At 51.4% G+C, this 23526-nt stretch overlaps 1 protein-coding gene across 1 annotated transcript in view; it reads right to left on the bottom strand.

Annotated features, from left to right (window-relative positions):
• LOC135405294 (zinc finger protein OZF-like) overlaps positions 1-23526 on the bottom strand; it is an 84421-nt gene that overhangs the window by 44225 nt on the left and 16670 nt on the right. The gene's annotated exons all lie outside the window — the stretch shown is intronic.

Below are 23526 nucleotides of genomic sequence, written 5' to 3'. Positions count from 1 at the left end.
GTGGAAAGAGCTGCTGTTCCCTTTTTTCGGCCCTGCGCTTCAATGGCCGGTCCCACCTCCTGAAAAATAGAATGTAAATAAAGATTCCTGCCAGACAAAAGGTGCCACCACAGAAAGTTCTTCCTGCCCAAAAAGTGTCCAGACTACCCGAACAACTGCACCTCAAAGCCAAAGCCTCCAGACTTTTTTTCCTGGTGGAAAGAGCTGCTGTTCCCTTTTTTCAGGCCTGCGATGCAAAGGCCGGTCCCACCTCCTGGAAAATTGAATCCAACTGAAGATTGCTGCCAGACAAAAGGTGCCACCACAGAAATTTCTTGCTGCCCAAGAAGTGCCCAGGCTGCTTCCCCAACTACACGTGAAGGCAAAGGTTCCAGACTTTTTTTCCTGGTGGAAAGAGCTGCTGTTCCCATTTTTATGCCCTACTCTGCAATGGCCTGTCGCATCTCCTGGAAAATAGAATGTAAATGGAGATTCCTGCCAGAAAAAAGGTGCCACCACAGAAAGTTCTTCCTGACCAAGAAGTGCCCAGACTACCCCAACAACTGCACCTCAAAGACAAAGCCTCCAGACTTTTTTTCCTGGTGGAAAGAGCTGCTGTTCCCTTTTTTCAAGCCTGCGCTGCAATGGCCTGTCCCACCTCCTGGAAAATTTTCTCTACATGAAGATTCCTGCCAGACAAAAAGTGCCACCACTGAAAACTCTTTGCTGCCCCAGAAGTGCCCAGGCTGCCCCAACAACTGCACCTCAAAGCCAAAGCCTCCAGACTTTTTTTCCTGGTGGAAAGAGCTGCTGTTCCCTTTTTTCTGCCCTGCGCTGCCATGGCCGGTCCCACCTCCTGGAATTTTGAATCCAAATGAAGATTCCTCCTAGACAAAAGGTGCCACCACAGAAAACTCTTGCTGCCCAAGAAGTGCCCAGGCTGCCCCAACAACTGCACCTCAAAGCCAAAGCTTCCAGACTTTTTTACCTGGTGGAAAGAGCTGCTGTTCCCTTTTTTCTGCCCTGCACTGCAATGGCCGGTCCCACCTCCTGGAAAATAGAATGTAAATAAAGATTCCTGCAGACAAAAGGTGCCACCACAGAAAGTTCTTGCTGCCCCAGAAGTGCCCAGGCTGCCCCAACAACTGCACCTCAAAGCCAAAGCTTCCAGACTTTTTTTCCTGGTGGAAAGAGCTGCTCTTTCCTTTTTTCTGCCCTGCGCTTCAATGGCCGGTCCCATCACCTGGAAAATTTATTCTAAATGAATATTAATGCCAGACAGAAGGTGCCACCACAGAAAGCTCTTTGTTGCCACAGAAGTGCCCAGGCTGCCCCAACAACTGCACCTCAAAGCCAAAGCTTCCAGACTTTTTTTCCTGGTGGAAGGAGCTGCTGTTCCCTTTTTTAATGCCCTGCGCTGCCATGGCCGGTCCACCTCCTGAAAAATTTACTCTAAATGAACATTCCTGCCACACAAAAGGTGCCACCACAGAAAACTCTTCCTACCCAAAAAGTGCCCAGGCTGCTCCAACAACTCCACCTGAAACGAAAGAATCCAGACTTTTTTTCCTGGTGGAAAAAGCTGCTGTTCCCTTTTTTCTGCCCTGCGCTGCAATGGCCGGTCCAACCTCCTGTAAAAATTTACTCCAAATGAAGATTTCTGCCAGACAAAACGTGCCACCACAGAAAACCCTTTGCTGCCCAAGAAGTGCCCAAGCTGCCCCAACAACTACACCTGAAGCCAAAGCTTCCAGAGTTTTTTTCCTGGTGGAAAGAGCTGCTGTTCCCTTTTTTCTGCCCTGCGCTGCAATGGCCAGTCCCACCTCCTGGAAAATTGAATCCAAATGAAGATTCCTTTCAGACAAAAGGTGCCACCACAGAAAGATCTCCATGCCCATGAAGTGCCCAGGCTGCACCAACAACTGCACCACAAAGCCAAAGGATCCAGACTTTTTTTTTCGAGGAAAGACCTGCTGTTCCCTTTTTTCAGTCCTGCGCTGCTATTTCCGGTCCCACCTCCTGAAAATTAGAGTCCAACTGAAGATTCTTACCAGAGAAAAGGTGCCACCACAGAAAACTCTTTGCTGCCCAAAAAGTGCCCAGGCTGCCCAAGAACTACACCTGAAGCCAAAGCTTCCAGTCCTTTTTTCCTGGTGGAAAGAGCTGCTGTTCCCTTTTTTCAGCCCTGCGCTGCAATGGCCGATCCCACTGAAACAGGAGGCCAGGCCCAAAAGAGTTAACTAAGAAATTTGGGCCTGCTAACAAGCTACCAACATCCAAGATGATCTGTGGTCGTTCTGTTCTACTTATTGGACCAAAGCTTCAGAGAATAGTACAAGAACATGTAATAGGCCTAGAAGCAATAAATTAGAAATACAGCAGGATCAGGTAGACATTTGAATAGGAGAAATAGGCCTGGAGCCAGGGCTTTTCCCAAGCTTCAGTGACCTGGTCAAGAACAATGGAAGAGAAGAAGGGTCAGGCTGAAGAAGATGAGTTTATGCCCCCAGACCCCCCAAAATTGAGGGCTAAGAGAAGCACCGCCCCAAGCCCCGCCTGAGCTTCATCTATACTCCGCCTATTATTAATATGCATTGATAGGTGTTGTAATCACTTGAATATGCATTTAATCACATCTGATGATTGTTTAAAAATGCTGATTTTGTGTGAAGCCTTTGAGCAAGTTTGTCCAGCGCGAGCTGCCTTGCTCCCAACGCCGAATAAACAAATACCTTGCTGCTTAGAGATAAAAAAATTCTCTGAGCAGTTTCTCAGACCGATTTTTCGGATTCATTTGGTGACCTGCAGCAGCACACCTTCTCCACCCGGCTGCGGAATCCCCCGGAGGACGGGACCTCCTTGGGCGCCCTCGGGTAAGTCTTTTTACCCGAAGGGGCTCCCTTCTTCGGTGGCTTCTTGCGGGGGCTGGACAAGAACACTGCCTATTGATAAAAGGTATTTGTATCTGGTTTCTGGTTTTGTTTGTTCTGGTTCTGGATACCCGTGAGTCGAGGCGGGACGCCGTCTCGCAGGGGACACGGGAGAGGACGCTCTCCCGGGGGAATATCCCCTCTGGTCTGGTCTGGTCTGGTTTTGTTTGGATTTGGCCCAATATTGTTATTGTGTACCTGATATATCTTGCTTACCTTGAAACATCCAGGAGCACATAGTTAAAGGTATTATCATGCTAAGAGTTGCCATATGAGAGGTAGTGCTGAAGAGTTAACTATAAGCACATCACTTTGGATAAGACCTAGAATTAAGATTTGTCAGTTTTGCAACTGTTAGTTATATGTATGAGCCTTGTGTAACAGATGTAAGGTTTGCCTCCCCGACAGACAAGGCTGGGTCAGAACCAGTGTGCATATTGCAGAAAAGAGGGACACTGGAAGCAAGAATGCCCTGAATTAACAGGTGGAAATACAGGCACAGGAGAGGCTGTTGTTGCTTACAGAGTACTGAGTGAAGGGGGGGCCTGCAGGCCAGTGCTAGGGGACCTGCTGGTAAAAATTAAGCTAGGGGAAGAAAAAGAAGAATTAGATTTTCTAATTGATACTGGAGCTACATTTTCTGTTTTGAATTAATACCTAAAAGTGATAAATGTGTTTAAGTCGTGGGTGCCACTGGCCAATCAGAAAAGCTTTCTTTTGAAACCCCTAAAGTTCAAAATTGGAAAACAAATGGGAGTGCATCAGTTTTGGTATTTACCAAATTTATCCAAACTCGTATTGGGCAGAGACCTACTAGAAAATCTGGGAGCTGTAATAGAATTCAGACAAGGTAAAATTGAACTTAAGGTAAAGGAAGAACAATTAATAGCAGCTCTGAGTTTAGCAATGAGCTATGTGGAGCCAAGCCAGGGTAATTCAAATGTCAATCAAATTTTAGATCAGGTATACCCAGGAGTTTGGGCTTTTGAAACACCAGGAAAGTCAAAAAGAGCAGCTCCCATTGAAATAGAATTACAGACAGGAGCAAACCTAGTAGTTAGGAAGCAATATGCACTGAAGCTGGAAGACAGAAGAGGAATTGAGCCAATAATAGACAACTTTTTGAAATTAAGGTTTTGTAGAGTGTGAATCAGATTGCAACACCCCAATTTTACCAGTCAAAAAGACAAATGGAACACATAGGTTGGCTCAGGATTTAAGAGCAGTAAATAAAATAGCTAAAACATACATGCAGCTGTTGCAAACCTATGTACCTTATTAACAATATTAAAAGAAAGTGTAATTTGGTTCACAGTATTAGGCTTAGGAGATGCCTTTTTCTGCCTTCCCTTAACACAGGAAAGTCAAAGGATATTTACCTACAAGTGGGAAAATCCCACCACAGGAAGGAAAACTCATCTCATTTGGACAGTGTTACCTTAAGGGTTAGAAAATATTCCCACAATTTTGGGAATTAATTAGCTAAAGAATTGGAACAGTGGCAGTCACCACCAGGAAAGGGTGTACTTTTATAATATGTGAATGATCTATTGATTGTTACTGAAAAACAAGGAGAATGTGTTCAATGGACAGTACCAAATATGCCTTTGGCATAGTTCACACTCATGGAGCAATTTGGAAAAAAGAGGACTTTTAACTCTTCAAGGAAAAGTTGTGGAATATACTGAAGAAACTCTATGATTATTAGAAGCTGTACAACTCCCCTCTCAGGTGGCAATTATGCACTGCCAAGGACACCTGAAAGGTAACACTGTCCTGGAAATAAGAAACAGAAAAGCTGATGCAGAAGCTGAATTAGCTGCTGCAAGAAGTAAAGAACTATCAGTAGCAGCTTTAGTGCTAGAAGAACTAGACACAGATCAACAGGTAGAATATCAAGAAACAGATTATAAGTGGATACATGAAAATAGGTGTTAGACAATAGATGAGGTTAACTAAAAACAGGTCAGTTAATACTGTTAGAAAAATTAGTGTGGCAATTTGTAAAAGTAAAACATGATAAAACTATTGGGGCTTGGACTCACTCTATTAGCATTTAAGGACTAGAGTAGCAGGACCAAATTTATTTACCACAACAGAGCAAGTCACATCCCAATGTGAACTTTGTCTGAAATACTGGAACAAAAATACACCAAAGGGCAATAAGTAAAGGGCATTTCCCAGGTGAAATTTGGCAAATTAATTTCTCTGAGCTCCCAAGAAAAGGGGAGAGAGTCTTGTTATCTCTTATTTTTGACTGACACATTTTCTGGATGGCCTGAAGCTTTCCCATGTAGAAAAAAAATGAATCAAAAGGAGTGGTTAAAGTCTTGTTGAATGAGATTATACCACGGTTTGGAATGCCTAAGAGCATCTCTTCAGAGAGAGGTTCACACTTTTGTGCATGAATTGTACAAGCAATAAGTAAAGCACTAAAAATCAACTGGCAACTGCATATGCCCTACAGACTCCAAGCAAGTGGGCAAGTAGAAAAGATGAATCTAAAATATGTCAAGAAACAAATTTTCATTGGTATCAAGCTTTACCTATTGCTTTAATCAGGCTAAGGGTCAAGCCAAGATCAAAAGGGAAACTGAGTCCATTTGAAATTCTATTGGGCAGACCCTACATGATGCAAGCTGTGAATAGTGAAGCTGTAGATCAAATCAATAATCAATATGTGTGTGATCATGTTATGACTGTAGGAAAACAATTGCAGAAAAATGCTACAGTGGTGTTAGAACACCAACCCAAGCAGCCTGATTGTAAGTTACATCCATTCAACCCTGGTGATATGTTAAGAATCTTTCAGGAGATCCACCATGAGAGAAGTGGGATGGACCCCAGCAGGTGCTGATGACCACCTTCACAGTGATCTGGGTGAAAGAGAAACCCACGTGGATCCACTGCTCTCGAGTCAAGAGGGTTCCAGAGGAAGCATGGACCTCGGGAGAGGAATCATCTACTATCAAGCCTCCTCAATGCTGATCTTTGGACTGATAAGTACACTGGTGTTAAATCAAACTCTTGCCCAAGAATCATTATGGTCTCAGGCCTATAATGGGAATTCTAGTCTATGATTTGCTATAAATACAGATATTCTGAAATCATCTGAACTGAACCAATACAATGCATCTGTTATAGTCCTCCAAGGAACAAGGGTACTGAATAATTGGTAAAATCCTGCTACCCCATACAATGCAAGTGTTTTAATAGGCACAGATCAGATGGTCACCCAGAATTGACGTTTCTGTGAAATGTAATTAGTGGCTGATCAGTGTTGGCACACCTTCACTCTAGATAAATCAGTTTCTGTGATGTGTCAGTGGACATTCAGGGAAGGAAATATAACCAGGAGATTTCCAACCAGCAAATCTCCTACCACCCCATTGACTAAGACCACCACCAGTTTTACAACTCCTTCTTTAGCCTGTGAGAGTGTCCACAATTTAACTTATGCTGGACCTTACATGATTAGACACTCAAATGAGCAGAAGCTGTTGTTAGATCCCACATATTCACTGAAGAGGGTTCGAATAAACCTTCAAGTAAACATATCAAACATACAAAAAGATTGTCAGCCCTGTATTCAACAAAGCCTTAAAGGCTGGCATGCATAGATGATGGCCAGATCCCCTCGTACCAGAATTCAAAGAGATGTAACTGGATGGTTTGGCACAGGATTAAGTGTATTAAACACCATAGATCAAGAAGTATTAGTGAATAAACTAAGTGCTGTCACATCTGATCTAGGAAAATTCAAAGTCCCTTTAAGATCATCTTTGCTCACTTTGGCAGAAACACAATCATTGGCAGTTAAATTGTTAACATTAGTAGCTAACCACACTGCAAAAGATTTCACCAAAATTATCGACTATGCTGGTGTCATCCATAAAAGGTTTGCACTTGCAATACAATGTCTCCAAACTCAACAGTGGGTACAATCTGTAGCTGCAGGAATATTAACAGAAGGAACTTCAGGAATATTGCCACAAGAAGTAAGAGAAATAATAGCTAGAAACAGTTCTACTACACAATTTGAGAAAAATTACCAAGCGTGGTGGCAGTTAGGGAACTTCACTTACAACCCTCAACATGAACAAATTGAAGCTTATGTACTCACTATCAGTGCAGCCAAAGAAAAGACCATCTTTCCTATCCTGACATTAGGAGCCATACACCAAAATGTAATTGTCAGACCCATAGACCATAATGTTTGAGCAAGTTATGATCACACCAAGAAAAAGTGACAGTCAGTCAGTCCCGAGGCATGTATTCCTAAAGGACAATTAGGATATATCTGTGAAAATGCTGTCGTAGAAAATGAAGATTTATGCTTAGATACTGAAGATAGAGTGTGTACCTTTGAAATGCTTCCCCATGCTAAAACCCAATCACAAGTCTATTACGTAGGAAATGGATGTTCATGTGTTAGAATCTTTTGTGTTAATTTTACCGTAGATACTTGTCATGAAGTAGTGAGTGGTACTAATTTTTTTGTTTTACTAAAATAATAGGCTGTGACTTTGATTATATCATTCTAGTGACTACTAGACAATTGATTGAAGCTGATTATACAACGTATCACGATGTGCTAAAATTGCAGACAGGAATGAACATTAATCTTCTAAAGCAATGCTTAAACATCCTGATATAGAAGAACTGGTCCAGGAAGTAAACAGAACGCCTAAACGAATGCTCTGCAAGTGGAACACAACACTGAGAATATAAAAACTGTCTTAACCAAAGTGGAAAAAGTGGGAGAACATCACTGGTTGGATATCTTTACTGGATACTCCCCCACGGCATCACAAGTGTTCCACTATTTGATACATTCAATATTGGTTTTAGGAGCTAGCATGATTATACTGCTGATCCTAATTATTTGGCTATGGTACAAATCAAGCATCATGGTTAGAAAGATGCAGATAATGTGGGCTGTGATGCACACCTACCAAAATCCATTAGAGCTTGACGAAGGAATTTGTAAATTCTAAACAGAAAGGGGGGAATGATATAGGAGGCTAGGCCCCAAAGAGTTAACTAAGAGATTTGGGTCTGCAAACAAGTTACCAATATTAAAACGATCTGTACCCGTTCTGTTCTACTTACTGGACCAAAGCTTAAGAGAATAGTACAAGAACATGTAATAGGCTTAGAAGCAATAAATTAGAAGTATAACAGGATCAGGTAGACATTTGAATAGGAGAAATAGGCCTGGAGCCAGGGCCTTTTCCAAGCTTCAGTGAGCGGGTCAAGAACAATGGAAAGGAAGAAGGATCAAGCTGAGGAAGAGGAGTTAGAGACCCCTGCCCTATGGATGAAGATGGGAACTACCCTCCGAAATGGGGAGCCAAGAGAAGCACCACCCCAAGCCCTGCCTGAGCTCCACCTATACTCCGCCTATTATTAATATGCATTGATAGATGTTGTAATCACTTGAATATGCATTTAATCATATCTGAAAATTGTATAAAAGTGTTGATTTTCTGAGGAGCCGGCGAGCAAGTGTTGAATTGCCAGGCCTGCCATGGCGAGTCTGATGTTTTCTGTCTCGCCTCTACGGGCTGGAAGAGGCAGCAACGGAGACTACCAGAATGAGAAGAATGAAGTCCTCCGTACAGCTCTGATGATGTGGAGCGTTTCAATGGCCAGGTTTGAGACGGCAGGGCTGTCATCAGTCATGTCTTGAAGGGCTGGAAGAGAAAGGAAGAGAGCCAAGGTGAGAGGCCAGGGGTGTGGGGACGCGAGGAGCCCCTCCTGCCAGGGCCATCCCAGCCAGCTCTTGCCATGGCCAGGAGGGAGCAGGGCCCAAGGGGATCAGCTGGAAGGTGCCCTCACTCACCTTGGCAGATGAGCTGCAGCTCTGGCTGCTCCTGCTTCATGGACCTGGCGGCGATCCCTGGGAACACAGAGCCTGTCAGGCCCCAGAGGCACAGGTCCCCCGCAGCGGTGCTGCCAGCCCGGCCACACGGCCTCCTGCCCTGGCAGGGCTGAGCCCGGGGCCTTCCCGCATGGGGACGCCCCAGGGCTGGGCTGGCACAGGGCGGCAGCAGGCGCTCGGGGCCACTCGGGGCTCCACATGCCCTGGGCCGCATCCTGCTGCCGCTGCAGCAGCCGGGGCTGGGGCCGAGCTGCAGCGGGGTGGGGAGGGACCCCGGCCTTGTGGCTCACCCAGAAACTTGATGGCCAGCTTTCGCAGGGGCTCCTCTGGGCTCTCCAGGAACGGCAGGGCCTGGCGCACGTACTGGCCCACTCGGCTCCTGTCCTTTTCCAGCTGCAAAGAGCGCCAGGGCATGGAGGGAAGGCTGGGCTCAGGCTCTGCCCCTTGGTCGGGCACTCCCAGCCCCCAGCACGGGGCTCCCCTGCCCACAGAGCCCTGAGGCCTGGCCAGCAGCTGCTGGGGCCGGGCTTTGGGGGGAGCGGAGGGCTGGGTGCTCCTGGGAGCCAGGGGCTGGGGCTTTGGGGCCGTCCTTACCAGGCACTCGGGAAACCTCCATGGCTCCTCCATGGTCACCAAGTCCTCAAGATCCCACCACTTCAGGAACCTGGCTGCACCAAACAGTGCTCTCCAAGAGGCCTGCACAGCAACAGAGAGCAGGCCATGGCACCGCAGCCCAGGGCACAGCACCCGCATCCCTGCACCAAGGCCAGGAGGAGGCTGCAGGCCACCATGGGCCAGGGCAGGAGGCACAGCAGCCTCCTGCCATGGGGACAACAGAGCCCACGAGTCCTCACCTCTGCCACACGCTTGTTCTCATTGTGCCAGTTGAAGTAGAATGGCACCAGACTCAGGTACACGTGTGGCTTTAGGCTCCTGCTCCTCTCTGTCGCCTCCATCAGCTCCTGGAAGAGGAGCATGGAGAGCTGCTGCAGCTGGCTGTGCTCCTGGTGCAAAGGAAGAGGAAAAGACCTCAGCACTGGCTTCTCCAGGCCCACCGGGGCACAGGCCTGAAAAGACACTGGGCCCAAAGTTTCCTGGCAGCACTCAGTGCCCACGATGAGGGGCACAGAGCCTTACGTTGTCAAAGAGTGGCCGCAGCGCCTCAAGCAACTTCAGGGCTATTGGGCTGGATATTTTGACCATTTGGAAGCGCAGAATGTTGATGAACGCGGAGAGGGTCATCTGAACTGCGTCCGTGTCTGCATCCTGCAGTAGCTCCAGGAGGCTTTCACTCAGGCTCCGCATGCTCATAGCCTGTGTGGAACACAATGCTGTGGTGCAGCCCCATGCTGCTGCCGCGGGGCCCAGAGGCCAAAGGCGCGTCCCAAAGGAGTCGGGCAGCTGAACGGGGAGGAGGAGAGCTGGGAGCAGCTGCCACAGCTGCCAAAGGCCAGCCAAGGCCAAGCTACTGCCTTGCACAGCCTCACGCTGCCGGCCCGGCTTCAGCCCCTGCCCCCTGCTCACCATTGCGGGATCCCTGCTGAGCACCACCAGGCCTCGGAGCGCCAGGCGACGCCTCTCTGGGCACTGACTGCGCAGGTGCCTGGAAAAAATCTGCAGGACGCTGGGCCCATATTGTCTGGGGTTCAGGCAGTGCAGGACCTGAAAGGCAGGGAGCAGTGACGGGGTGCCCGGCCGGCAGGAGCCCGGACCCGCCCGGGGCTGGGCCCAGGCAGCAGCACAGGGTGCAGGCACCGTCCCGGGTGGCTGCAGCTGTGAGAGGGCAGAGAGGGGGAGGCAGCTGGGCCAGGCAGCGCTCGCCATCAGGCTCACCTCCACCAGGAACGCCAGGGCAGGCAGTTCCCACAGGGGCTCTCCCCTGCTGAGCCGCGGAAGCAGGCTGACGGCCATGCGGTGACCGAAGGGGAGGGAGACACGGCACAGCTCCCTGCAAGGGGGAATAAAGGTGCCAGAGACCCTGAGCCAGGTGGGCAAAGCTCTCCTGGGACTGACTCACACAGGCCTGGTCTTTGACCACCAGCCCAGGAGAGGACGTGGGCACTTTGGGAGGTGGCTCCTCCTGTGCAGCCGCCCCTCTCCGCCTTTTCCACTCTGCTCAGCCATCCCTGGCTGCCAAGGCCCTCTGGCCCAGCAGCACGGGCACTGTGTGGGGTGGCCTGTGCACAGGGCAGAAATGACCTGTGGGGGTGTGGGGCAGTGGGGAGAAAGGGCTCTCACCTGGCCAGCAGACCCACTGCATAGTGGTGGCTGTCAGCCTTGAGGAGCATGTCCCAGCCACACTTGCGACCGATCGCCATCAACACGTCCTCATCCAGCAGCTGGCGCAGCAGGGCTTTAACGGTCTGCACTGTAAACCTGTGTGCAGAGTACAGCCCAGGTCAGGCACAGAGCCCTGGCCTCAGCCCCGAGGGCGTGGCAGGGAGAGGGGACTGGCATGGAGCACCTGTTGGGGTTGGGGGGAAGGCTGCGCTGCTCCCGGCATCGCCTCCAGAAGGTCTCGACCTCCTCTGACATCTCCTCTGTGCTGATGAAAACTTGGAACAGCAGAGTCAGAAGGAGGCGCGGGAAATTGTCCTTCACTCCCCCTGGGCACCAGGAGTGGGACAGCTGGATTATCTCCCAGAGTGCCACAGTTGCCTGCCAAAGACAAAGCACCCAGAGACAGCTCTCAGGGCCCAGATGTCCATGTGGCAGGGCCCAAGCGTGGCAGGGACAGGCCAGAGGAGACACAGGGGGATCCCCCAGCCTGGTGTCCCTGAACCTGCCCCTAAGCCAGGTTTGCAGCCCAGTGCCTGGGGCAGGGAGAAGCAGGGGTGAGGGAGGATGGAAAGGCATCCCAGAGGCAACCTGGGGGCGAGCAGAGGCCAGCTCAAGAAACTCACAGCCAGGGCAAAGACATCCCTCTCATCCCCATCAGAGGTGCGTCTCCTGTGTGCTGGCCAGTATTCCAGCACATGGAAGAGGATCTGCAGCACCGGCTCCTTAGTCCATCTGGAGGAGATGAGTGTCTTCCACATGGTGCGAGCAGCTCTGTGGAGTCACAACTCTGGTTCAGGGGGGTCTGGGACACAGCTCTGTGGCCTGGGCAGCTGCAGGGCCCAGGTGACAGAGCCACGGTGCCTTGTGGGGCAGGGAGGCAGGTTGGCCTCAGGATTGGAGGCTGACATGCCAAAGCTGGCAAAGACAGGAGCTGGAATGTCCTGGAAGTCTCCATGTCTCTGGCACCCCATTTGGGAACGACTGTCCAGGGAGATGGAGTCTAAAGGCAGGTGAGCCCTCAAGGCAGGTGGGCCCCATACCTGTCACAGGCTGGGGCAGAGCGCAGCAGGGTCACTGCAACATCCGTGGGGTGTGCCTCGGTCAGCAGGACCAGAGTCTTGTCCAGCCTGTGCTCAGCAGACACATTGGATGTGAGCCACTGATGGATGCACCTGACTATGGCCGGCACCTGGAGGGGACATGGGGGACAGTTGGAGAGCTGCCAGAGCCAGTAACTTGCCCAGCTTCCCCCAAGAAGTGCTCCCCTTGCCACCACACTCTGCTGGTCTCAAAGGCTGAGGGGACCCAGAGCAGCCAGCGTGAGGGGCCACAGCATCCCTGGGGGACTCGAGCCCTGGCCACAGGCTGCTTACTTGCTTTGCTTTGTAGACACCGTTCTCCACAAGCAAATCCAGCAGGGCAGCGCTGGTCTGGGCATTGAAAAGGTTTGCCATGTCCCCAGTGGCCATGAAAGTGGCCTCTTCATGCCAAATGCACCTGATGAATCTGCAAACCAGCTACAGGAGAAAGGCAAGGAAGAGAGAGGGATGTCCCCTGGAGGGCTGCGACAGCGGTGCTGGGCTGAGCAGTGAGAGCAGGCCCAGCCCAGGCGGGGATGGCTGCAGGTACCTGTGCTGCCCTGCGGAAGCGGCCACGGGCACGGAGCTGCTCTTCTGTCCGCTCCTGGCCTGCATCTGGCAAAGAGCGAGCGTGCTCAGAGCTGAGGGTGTGCGGGAGAGGCCGGAGAACACAGCCCAGGCCTGGGCTCCAGGAGCAGGCAGGGCCAGCCCCGGGATGCCCAGTGGATGGAGCACGACTGCCGGGAGATCAGCCCCGGCCCCTCTGCCCCCCTCCCTTTCCCTGGGCATGTCCAGAGGGGATGGGCAGGATGAGGCCAAGGGGGCTGCAGCCACCAGCCCTGTGGCCCAGCTCCAGCACTCACCCTCCTGCGGGGGCTGCACCTGCTGCACCTCTTCAGGCTGCTGTGTTGGAGCAGCCCTAGGGCTTTCCTCCTTCTCCTCCTCCTTCACCCAGGCCAGCTTGGGCACCGTGGGGGGTCTCTGCTGCATGTCTCCGTCTGGTGTTATGGCTACCTGCAGCAGAGATGCCATTAAAAAAGCTTTGGCTTTCCAAGTCCTGCAGTCGTGCCTTGAAGGCAGCTGCAAGAGAGAAGCCTGGGAAATGCCTCGCCTTATCCAGTCCCACTGTCTGGCCTCAAGGGCACCTGCCCCAGGGACTGGAGATGCCTTGAGCAGCCCCAGGTCCCCAGGTCCCACAGTCTGGCCTGGAGGATGCACAGGGGAGAAGTGGAGAGCTGCCAGAGTGAGCAACTTGCCCAGCTTCCCCGGAGAAATGCTTCCCTTCCCAGCACACTGTGCCAGCCTCAAAGGCTGAGGGGGCCCAGCGCACCCAGCTTGGGGGGCCACAGGCTGCTTACTTCAGCAGAGACAGCTCTCTCCTCAAGAAACTCCAGGCTGGGGGTATCGGCCAGGCGCTGAACAGGCGCGGCGTCAGTGCTCGCCACGCCCTCCATCGCTGTGGCGTCGGCCTCCTCCGTGAGACCAGGCAGCACAGAGTCACAGTTTGACTCATCATCGGTGGACGTGGTGTCCCAGTGGGTTGTGTGATCAGTGGTTGTGGTGTCACACTTTGCTGGGGCAGCAGTCGACGCGGTGCTGACATCAGGATTTGTCACCTGGGTCGGGATGGTGTCAGGCTGGGCCTGGACATCAGCTGGTGTGATCCTGGCCTTTCTACGCCGACTGCCCATGAATTTCATAAAAGTCTGCAGGAGAAAGAAGGGCAGGGAAGAGAGGGATGTCCCCTGGAGGACCGCGACAGCGGTGCTGGGCTGAGCAGTGAGAGCAGGCCCAGCCCAGGCGGGGATGGCTGCAGGTACCTGTGCTGCCCTGCGGAAGCGGCCACGGGCACGGAGCTGCTCTTCTGTCCGCTCCTGGCCTGCATCTGGCAAAGAGCGAGCGTGCTCAGAGCTGAGGGTGTGCGGGAGAGGCCGGAGAACACAGCCCAGGCCTGGGCTCCAGGAGCAGGCAGGGCCAGCCCCGGGATGCCCAGTGGATGGAGCACGGCTGCCAGGAGTTCAGCCCCTCTGCCCCCCTCCCTTTCCCTGGGCATGTCCAGAGGGGATGGGACAGGATGAGGCCAAGGGGACTGCAGCCACCAGCCCTGTGGCCCAGCTCCAGCACTCACCCTCCTGCGGGGGCTGCACCTGCTGCACCTCTTCAGGCTGCTGTGCTGGAGCAGCCCCAGGGCTTTCCTCCTCCTTCTTCCTTCGGAACAGCCTGAGCAGGCTGAAGCGTCTCCCTGCCATGCCACAGTCTGGTGTCCAGGGCACCTGCAAGAGAGAAAGAGAACCTCGGAGAAACTCCGGGCCCTAAGTCCTGCAGAATGGCCTTGAGGCCACCTGCCGCAGGGATTGGAGACACCTCGGAGAAGCTCCGGGTCTCCAAGTCCTGCAAAAGGGTCTTAAGAACACCTGCCACAGGGCTTAGAGACACCTCGGAGAAACTCCGGGTCTCCAAGTCCTGCAAAAGGGTCTCAAGGGCACCTGCCACAGGGATTAGAGACACCTCGGAGAAACTCCGGGTCTCCAAATCCTGTGGAAATGCCTCGAGGTCACCTGAAAGAGAGAAAATCCTCTAAAACGCTCCGGGTCAGTAAGGCACGAGTTGGCTGCGCGGGGGCTCCGCACAGCACCGCTCTGTCCCGTCCTGTCCCGTCGCCTGCTCCGAGGAGCACTGTTGACACTGTGGCCGTGTCACCAGCAGCACCTCTGTCACCACGGGTCATAAAGGGCCCTTGGACACCCTGCCCCCTTCCATCCCACCGGCCGTGCCCAGCGTGTCACAAAGGGCCCTGGGACACAGTGCCACGTGGCCTGGGGCCTCCCCCAGCCCTGCCAACCTGCCTCACCTTAGAGGGAATCCGCTCTCTGAAGTATCTAATCTGGCTGGACCTGAACTGTAGGGACGGCTCAAGAAATGAGCAAACACTCCCCTCCTGTGCCTGCTCACGGCAGCACAAGGAGCCCCCTCGGCCGCCGACTCAGTCGCAGCAGGAAGGGCACGGGGCCTTCCACACAAGCTGGCACGGCCTCCTTGGGAGAAGTGCTGGCTGGTGGCCATCCTAAACAGGGGGGCTGACACCGAGAAGGAAGGTGTGGGCAAGGGCACCAATGCTGCTGGCAGCCCTTTGGCCAGGGCTGCACCCAAATCAGCAGTTGTGGCAAGTCCTGGCCCAAGGAGACCTGCCACTGCCCCGAGTCCTGGCAAGGCTGCTGCCCGTCTCCTGCCCCAAAGAGCTGCGCCCCCATGTATTAGTTCGTTTGAATACATGCCCAGAATAAAGACAAGTGCAACAGACATTAAAACAGTACAAAAAATCTTTTATTGCAGTGAGAATAAAAACTAGCAAAGAGAATCAAAAGCTAAAAAAGAATACAAAATAACTGCTTTATCGGTTGGCATTCATACGATACTATGAACAGCTTTTATTATAGTATTAACTAGTAATAAGGTAATTAAAGGAACATTTAAAGGATATTAAAACAATACTACGAGTGGCTTTTAATACAGTATTAACTAGTAAAAAGGGAATTAAAAGGATATTAAAAAAGGATATAAAACATTTGCTTTCTCAGTTGCTTCCTGTCAATAAACTGTGCTTACCCACACAGACAGGCCAGGGCTGCCAGGATCTGCAGCAGCTGGTCGGTGCCCGTGCTTAGCGGGCGTCCCCGCGGAACAACACAGTCTCCATGGCAGGATGAGGATCGCTCACCCCAGCAGTCCTGACACCCCATTTTATCAGCTCTACATTGCACCACGTAGGGCCAGTACCCAGTATAAGGTGATGCCTGAGTGGCAGCCAAACCCCACCTGTTCATCACCTGATAGCAACAGTCTGTGCGTGCCCTGCTGTAGGGCAAGGGGCCAGCGACCCCTGCCCACAGAATCTTCCTCTCACCATCATCTTTCTCACCCCTGTGTATGACCTCTACCATTGTGTTTCAAGGGTAGATGTATCTATCTTGCAATATGTAGCAAAACCAAGGAAGAACTCAGCTCTGATAATAGGGGATATCAGGCTGACTTGCTAAAAAGTACAATGGACCTTACAATTCGCTTGTGCCATGAAGTTACATTGTACCATACTCTGGCTGGTTTCACATCCTAATATGATTTCTTTCTCATGCCTCTATGCTCCACTGATCATCTAATTCAAAAGTACCCCCCTTACAGACATGAAACAGTTTAAAGTCCTGTAGATGTAGAGATGAAAAAGTCATATCTAAAATGTAGTGCCAGCTTGTTCCTAAGCATTTCCAAAATTCCTTCCCATCAGGTGCCAGGATGAGTGGGCAGGAGGTGACTTGCTGTATTCAGACCATTCTTGTATGTGTGACTGCTGCTCTTTCACCCCTCTCCCCCTGTTTCTGGGTCGGTTTCTAGAGCTGTTTTTGAAAGAAACACTTTTTTCAATCTCACACGTGAATATTTTCAAAGAAATACAAGACACGAAAATCTAGTAAAACCAATATTTAACAAAATGGTGAAATCACACTCCTTCATGTACTCTGAGCACTCTGCTACTGGCAGTTTGTGTAGTTCTCCATATACCGGAAATGTAACTAAGGATCAAGAAATTTTCTGTGTATTCTTTATTTCCTTTTAAATTTTTTTTCTGTCATCAAATTGACTGCAGGATTTGGTCCTGTCTTTGTGGAGGATGAATGCCACTGTCTTTTTATGTTTGATATTTTATTGCTCAGGGGGACTGTCAGTGGGAGAAGTGGTGGGAAGGATCCTCCCCTCAGGGGCTGGAGCTTCAGCTTCTAAAGAAGGCTGTACTTAATCAAAGAGCTGCAACTCAGGATTTCTCCAGTGTTCCAGAACTTTTCATTTAGCCAGCTGAGAGTGCCCAGGGCACAGCCAGGTTAATGTTTAACTCTTCCAACACTGTGCTCATCCCGAGGATATCCTGTCATCCTGAGAAGAAGGAAGGGAGATGCTGTGCCTATTCCCTAGGGCTGGGCAGGGAGCAAAATCTTCCAAGCCGTGGCCCTTCTGAAGGAGTTGATCTTGTGTTATTCCTCAGTAGTCAGCACTGAAAATTCTGTATCTGAGACACTGAATGAAAAGGAGAGTTGCCGAGAGGCTTGTTTGGGGGAGAGTATTTTTTTGGTTTGTTTTTGTGGGGGTCTTTTAGCACCAAATGAAGGTTGGATCATGAAAATCAGTCTTGTCACAGACAAAAACTGCAAAGGCATTTAAACACTTTCAAACACTGTAACCATTTTCCTTCCTTTCACTTTCTCACCCCTTGCAAATCAGAGAGAGTTCCTAGAGGACAAGAGAATAAAATAAACAAAAAAAAAAGAAATTATTTTTCTACTCTTGAGGCCTGTGTCAGGTCTGTTTTGAATGCATTTGAATCCTGCTGCTTCCCTGCTCTTTTTCAAGTAGCACCAGATAAATACCTATGAACTGCTGAGATGAGAGTGATCATTCTTACTTCACAAAAGATTTCTCTTTTATTTTCCTATCCTGTGTCCCTTTTGTGTTCTGTGCTATGGAGTGACAATATTTTTGTTCTAAGCTAATTCACTGCTGCTGTTTTGGGTACAACTAATGTCAAGCAGCAAACCTGTAACATGCCAGAAACAGGCTACAGTGGGTTGAAGACACAGCTTATGTTTGACTGTGTGTAAATACAGAGAGTTAGTTGGGTTTATCTGATAGCCTGGCAGAAGGAGAGAGGAGCAGGACAAACTGTTTTCAGTAACTGTGCTGTTCAGACACCTGATAAGATGGAGAGTGCTTTGGAACTACTGATGTGCTTTGAATAAGAAAAGAATAATCAGGTCCATTGGCACTGGCTTATCAGGAAGGAAGTGAAATGCCAGCACTTTTACATGAGCAAAAGGAAATGTTTTAGACACTTTGGGCCATTTTCCCATTGAAATTAAATAGCAGGGTGCTTTTGAGTGTGCTGTAAGGAGTGGAAGGATTTATTACCTTGACAGAATGACAGGTGAATGGGTTCAGAGAGGAGTCCTCAGCAACAGTAACAGCTCTTTGGATAAGTGGCCACATCTATTCCTGCTTTTGGTAGAGATTCAGGAATTCTCTCCTTTCTTTCTCCCTGAAGTGCAGTGGCTCACTTACAATGTGCAGTTTTTCAGAGTGTCACACACTTGTGCATTTTGTAATATCCTGGCAGCATGTTTGATATTGGGCGTGTAATAGGCTGTTCATAAAATAATGCTGGATCATTGACTGGTGTGTCCTCTGCCTTCAGTCCCTGGGTATTTTCATGTTCCAAAAAGAATATATCTCAGCCTGTGCTGGGAAGGGAAGGTGTGATTCACCATTAACTTACCCCAGCAGGCATGAAACATGCTCAGATGCACTATTATCTTCTCAAAGTTTACTCATTTTTATTTCTGTACCTTTCCAAAATTTATTTCTAGGTTCTTTCACATGCTTACAATTAATTTGGGGATATTCAAATTCGCTGAATGATAGTGCATGAACATATTTGATTGATTTTGGATTCTAATTGATTCCTGTCAACGAGATCCCTGTGACACTCTGAAATCAATGATATGTGATTCAACCAAGGCACCACTGTTCTGTACATTAGGTAGCAGTTGGGAATTTAGGAACTAAATGTTCACAAGCTATAAATGGAGAAAATGTTTAGATTTCAATAGCCCTTTGTTTGGCATTTATTCACCCAAATATGTTTCTCGGGAAAGTTAGTTTTCCAAAGGGCAGGCTTTCAGTAAAAGAAAGATCATTGATTTAAGGTTTATTAAATTTTAGCTAAAAACAACAGGCTCCATTGGGATGTAAAATAATTTTAGTATATCCTGCAGGCAACCTTCATGCTTCAGAACTGTTGCTCAAAGGTTTCATTCTTCTCTGAAGATGTCAATTGTAAATATAAAAATGCCTCACTGAAAATGGAATGGTTCAAAGATTCTAACTGAAATATAAATTCCTGCCAGGGGAAAGCACTATAATCAAAATAAAGTGCTCTTAACTTTATTTTTCCTGTGGAGGCCACACTTGAAAAGAGTGCTTCAAGGCAGCAGGGTTGGTAGGGAATGTGAATTTTTATTCATTTATTTATCTACTCTCCCCCACAGATGATGATAGTCCAGCTTTGGAATCAGCAACACACTGCAGCCACTAATACAAGGCAATATGTGAGCTGCTGCTGCTTCCAAAATGCAGTATCCTGGCATTTCAGTCAACTTTATAATCTGGCCAAAACCCACTTGGCAATCTTAAAATCTAGCTTCTGAAGCACTTTTATTTCTGAAAGCATTTAATGTCTTTTTATATCTTTTTAGTAGATATTAAATTTCTTAGGAGCAGTGGCCAGGATGTTCACTTGATGGATGACTGGGGGGGGGAGTCTCCCCTCACCCCCCACTTTTTTTTTCCTCCCCTTTAATTTTAAAAAGAGGTGTGATAACTGTGCATTAGGTAAGGCTGGAACATGAATCCTGCAGATGCAGCTGTTTGACAACATTAACTTGGGGGGTTTGTACCATTGTTAGGTAATTTAGCAGAGATTTCCAAGCTGAGAAGGACAGCCTGCTGCCAAGCTCTGGCAACTGTCTTAAGAAATCTTTTGCTTCAGGGATGCCCGGAGGGAAATGATGACTGGGTTCTTTTCTAAAGTCACAAACTGCCTGTTTTCTCTTCCATAGCATTCAGAATGGGACTCCTTGTTCCAGCCTGCCTGCTCAGGGTTTTGTGGTGCTGGGTTAGGGGTTTCATGTGGTTTTTCTCCTGGGATAAAGTTGTGTACAGTGAATACTGATTATTCATCCCATGTCTGGGTCACTGTCTACATCTTGAATTTGACCCAGAGTCTGTGTAAATGAGGAATGCATTGAAACAAAGTCAAGGATCCTTCAGTGACTTGTTTTTGTGAGTTCAATCTTCTGAGACCTCTGATGAGTCTGGCAGGGCAGTGCCTGTGTGCAGAGGGGCAGGGAAAGAGAGTCCCAGCACAGCAGCAGTGCCAGGGAGCAGCAGCATTTGGCCTGTTGAGAGCTGCTCTTTTTCTCCTGCCACCCTCCCCTTCTGGGCCTCAGCTGAGGCCTCAGTGCTCTGGGCCTTGGTCCCTGGGCTGGGCTGGGTCAGTCCTGTGGCCATGGCACTGCTGGCATGAGCTGGGCTCCACTGCACTCTTTCCACCACACGAGGGGCTCCATTTGCTTCGGGCACAGCCTGAAGCCTCAGCTCTTCTTCTCCAGGGCTCTCAAGAACAAGGCCAAGGAACAGACTCTCCAGAGGGTCCTTGCCTTGCTGGTTTCTCCCTGGAGTCCGTGTGCTGCCCTCAGGGTCCCACTGTGGGGGCTGGAGGGGCTGAGGCTGCTGCAGCTGGTGCTGGTGGTGGCCAGTGCCCCTGGAGATGGCAAATGGGGCCTGAGGAGCCCGGGGCCGATTCTCTGCTGCTGTGCTGGGGAGCGGGGCTGGCCCTGGGGCTGCAGGAGCTGCCTGAGCTGATGATGTGCTGAGCATTGCAGACCCAGAGGGCCTGTCCCTGAGCTCCATGGCCTCCATGTCCTGCGGCAGGGCCAGACCTGAGTGTGCTGCTCTGCTGGGCTGGGGCAGGGGCAGGGAGATGGGGGGACCAGGGAGGGGCTGGACTGGGCAGTGCCAGGGAGGGGAAAACCCCAATGTGGAGCTGAAGTGTGTGAGTGTGCAGGGTGGGGGCTCTGCCCCACCTAGGGCACCTCTGGAGTCAGCCTTTCCTTTGGCAGCACAACTTATCTCAGACAAGATAGTTTTCCAATGTTGGCTTTTCCCCCTCTTTCCCAAGGTTTTCTTTTTTGTTTTGTGTTCCCCTGAGGGGAAAAGGGGGAATAGAAGCACATGCTGATCTCTGGTTTTATCTGTATACAAAAGGGAGTTGGGGTGGGGAGGGAGGGGGAAAACAAAGCGATTTCTCTCTCTATTCTCTCTCTTTTATCCCATTCCCGCCTCCCTCGCCACACCCCGGGCGACTGTTTCACCGCCGCCCCTCCTCGCCCGTCCCGCGGGGCAGCTCTTTTAGCTCCGGGGCGGCGGAGACTCCCCCGGCGCGGCCCTTTGGTTTTCCTTGGTTTATTCTCCGGAGCTGATTCCGTTCCGAGCTCGCCCCCCCTCTCTGGCGACCCCCGCCAGGGCCCGTCCCGGGGCGGCTCCTTCAGTGCCACGGGCGGCGGGGACCCCTCGGGGCGGCTCCCCCAGGGCCCCGCCCGCCGCCGCCGCTCCCCGGGGCCCTCCCCGCTTCCTGCCGGGATCGGACACCGCCGGCGGCCCCGGCCCTGCCGGGCTCCATCAGCCTGAGCAATTGCTGCCAAGGAGGGGCCGGGGGCTTCCTCTTGGCCTTCGTCTCCCTGGCGCTGGGGCTCGGCTTCTACCTGCGCCAGAAGGTGAGGGGGGTCCCAGGGGGTCGTGTGTCCCCCCAGAGCGTCTGTGCCCCCCCGGGGACCCCCCACCCCGGTGTCACCCCCTTTTCTCTCCCCACAGAGCTCCTGAGCCGGCGGCGGCCGCAGCCCCTCCCCGGGGCCTCGGGCCCAGCCTGGACCCCTCCTGTCCCTGTGAGGATTTTGGGGGGGTCGTGTGTCCCCCCCTCCCCTGCTGTCACTCCTGATCCCAGGAAAGCTTCCCAGTTCTCCCCAGTCCCGGTTATTGGGGGGCAGTGGGGAAGGGGCTTGGGGGAATCCCAAGGGGTGGAGCCGAGTTTGGGGGGGACAGAACAGGCCTCGGGATGGATCGGGAATGGGGACCCCCCTGTGTTCCCCCCTGTCAGCCCGCTCTGGGGGGCTCTGGGAGGGAACTAACTCCTCAATAAGGCACCCAGCACACTTAGAAAGGTGCTGGGAACCCCCTAAACCTCCACACAGGCTCTGCAGGACTGCCTAAACATACTCAAAGCCCACCCAGGATCCCACCCAACCCCTTCTCTGGGGGGACTTCTCTGGGCACTGGTGGTGCTGGGAGCCCCCCCGGCTGCGGGCGAGGAGCTCTCGGGTGAGCGGGTGGTGGGAAGGGGGCGGTCAGTGGGAAAAGGGGGGTCAGAGGGGACAGAAGGGGTGGTGGGACCCCAAACTGAGTGGGAGGGGAGTGGGACCCCCCAAAAGTGGAGGGAGGAGGGGCACTGAGGATGCCCTCTGGAGCCCTGTCAGAGCCCTGACACTTCTGGGGTGACTCCAGGAACAGCCTTCACTGGCCCAGGGACATTCATCTCCCCAGCCTCGCACACATCCCCTGCAAAAGGTCCTGTCTCCTCCATCACCCTCCTCTGCCTTTCTGGCCTGGCCCTTTCATTCCACACCAGCAAAGCAGCCTGGGCACTATCTCACCTGGGCACTCAGAGGGCTTCTGTGAGCAGGAGGGGCAGATTTCTCTGGAAGGTGCATTTGTCCCCTGTCCCATGGCACAGGGCACAGCTCAGAGGATGAATATACTCCCAGGCACACACATCCTGGAGAGCTTTTTCAAGACAAAAATAGGGAGAGGAAGAAGAAAAGAGGCAAAATTAGAGAGATGAAAGGTGCCCCAAAAATCAGCAGCTTCCTCTGAGCCAGGTTTCCATAACTGAATCACTGATGGGATATTTACTTTGATAAGTAGCTGCACAAAACTATTGATGTAGACAATGAAAGAATCAGCTTAATAGAATATATAGAAGGTGTTGTCAATGGAAACAAATGGAGAAAAGTTGTTGAGATTAAAAAAAAAAAAAAAAAATCGAAGGTCTGGCAATGCTGGCCAGGAAGCCTTCAGCAATTATCAAGAGTCCTGTTCTGCAGAGGTTTCAAGTGTCTCCTAAATTCCACACTCCTGGCTTCAGGCCATGACTTGCCAGAGCAGTCCCAGAGCTGGCCACTGCCCAGAGATGCCCTGGGGCAGTTCCAGTGCCCAAGTGGGACAAGTGGCCCAGGGTGTGTGGGAGCCCTTTGGAGCAGGAGCTGGTGGGCAGGAAGGGCCCATCTGGGGAGGGTGAGGGAATCCCCCCCTGCAGCCCTGCTGCCCAGGCTGAGGAGGGTCCTCTCCAGCCCACAGCCCATCGTGTGCCCTTGGGGGCTGCGCTGCCGGGGCTGTTCCCGGGCACTGACTGGGGAATCTCCCGGGGTGCCCCGCGCGAGGCGGGGGCGGGGCGGAGGGCGGGCAGGGGGCGTGGCCGCGCGCTGATTGGCTGCGGCGGGGGTGTCTCCACCCGCAGCGCGCGAAGGGCGCCATCTTTGGCGCGTGGGGGATTCGGGGGCGGCGGCCCCGGGAAAAGCTGCGCTTGGGTGTGTGAGCTGGGGGGGTCTGCGGGGGGAGCGGGGTCTGGGGATCCCCTCGGGGGCTGCGGGGAGCGCGGCTGGGGGTGGAAAGGCTGGAGGGCTCGGGAGGGCTTAGCAGAGGAGTTCAGGGGTTCCCG

This window comes from Pseudopipra pipra, chromosome W, assembly GCF_036250125.1.
Source record: "Pseudopipra pipra isolate bDixPip1 chromosome W, bDixPip1.hap1, whole genome shotgun sequence".
NCBI lineage: Eukaryota > Metazoa > Chordata > Aves > Passeriformes > Pipridae > Pseudopipra > Pseudopipra pipra.
The sequence above is the reverse complement of the archived record's forward strand: the minus strand, read 5'-3'. Positions and strand labels throughout refer to the sequence as shown.